We start from the raw sequence: 1,430 nt of genomic DNA, 5'->3' as shown, positions 1-1,430 counted from the left end.
AGTCACTAAACTTTTTATTATTATGAATATTTTAATCCAAAAGTCATTAAAATATTAGTGTTTAATAACTTTAAAAAACTTGACAACTAAGACAAATTGACTTTGATGAGTTTGGAAAACACAATTCTAAGGCGGTGGAGTAAACGCGTGCACATTAAATTAATCTTATACATGAAAAATCTATGTTGGCCCAATATAATAAAGAAAACTGAAGGGACTTGAAGTACATGAGCCCTACCTCCATTTCACAATCATCATCTATACTTAATTATACATCCTGATGTGAGACTTTGATATTTTATAAGAAAAATTATCGCTGAATTTTTATATTATATTAAAATTAAGTAGACTTAATTCAATTACAAAAATTAATTTTAAAAATAAAGATTGTCATAAATTAAATTTTCTTTTATTTATTAATGAAGGTTTATTAGGCTATTGACATAATAACGAGAGGGGTGTGTTAAAATTTCAAGAACCTGAATTATTAAGGTGAAAAAAACACGTTTTTGTGAGAACAATTTGACCTAGGTATATATAACCAAAGAAAAGAAAAGAAAAGAAAAGAAAAGAAAAGAAAAGATCTGGAGTAATATTGTAATCCTGAATTAGCAAGGACAGATAGGTATACTGCAATTTTAACAAGAATAACAGAAAATAGAGGATAGAGGGGGAATTCGTTAAACACAACTTCTTTTTCTGTTTATTCAAAATTCTAATTGTAATTCTAATTCATTCATATACTAATCATATCGTATCATAGTCATACTCATACCAATCACTGTAAATCTGGAAAAAGCGTAAACAGTGTGGTTCAGTGGCAGAACACACAGATTAACATAGCTGTTTCCCGTTATTTTCCCACTTTTTCTTTCTCTCCTTCCTATTTATTGTGATTAAGTCCCAAAGCTACTTGCTTTTATACCTACAATTGACTAGAGTCTCTCACTCATTCTCCAACCGGATCTACAACACATTACACTGTGGTGTGCAGCCACGCACAGAAATCATTGCTGGGTTGCTCAGAAATAAATATCAGATAATAAAGTTCCCAAATTTTCAGTATCTCTTCCAATACTTGTTCTTGGGGTATCGCAGATCCTTCCACCATTGCTGAACCCATTATTATATGATCGGTAAGAGATCTCGACTTTCCATTCCCATCATTAAATTCTCTTCCTTTCTTATTATTCTTCTTATGTTTTCCGTTTCTCCCAAAATTTCCCCTTCCTTCCTGGTATCTAAAGTTTAGTTTTTTATGTGCTTTCAGTTGCTTTTGTGTAATTAGCTTTCGTGGGTATTCATTACAGCTCTGAATTTGGCTCCTTTTTGCAATATTGCATGCTTTCTTCATAAGTGGGTGTTCAAAGTTTTGTTTGGTTCTCTTCGATTACTATCTCAGTTTGTATTTTTTTTTTTTTTTTTTTTTC

At 30.9% G+C, this 1,430-nt stretch overlaps 1 protein-coding gene across 1 annotated transcript in view; it reads left to right on the top strand.

Annotated features, from left to right (window-relative positions):
- LOC107631875 (probable methyltransferase PMT2) overlaps nt 567–1,430 on the top strand; it is a 4,667-nt gene continuing 3,803 nt past the window's right edge. The window contains exon 1 of the mRNA XM_016335447.2: nt 567–1,136. The gene's annotated coding sequence lies outside the window, so the exon portion shown is untranslated. The remainder of the gene's footprint in view (nt 1,137–1,430) is intronic.

The sequence above is a fragment of the Arachis ipaensis genome, chromosome B03 (assembly GCF_000816755.2).
Source record: "Arachis ipaensis cultivar K30076 chromosome B03, Araip1.1, whole genome shotgun sequence".
NCBI classification, from domain to species: domain Eukaryota; kingdom Viridiplantae; phylum Streptophyta; class Magnoliopsida; order Fabales; family Fabaceae; genus Arachis; species Arachis ipaensis.
Note: the sequence above shows the minus strand (reverse complement) of the source record. Positions and strands in the feature narration are given on the sequence as shown.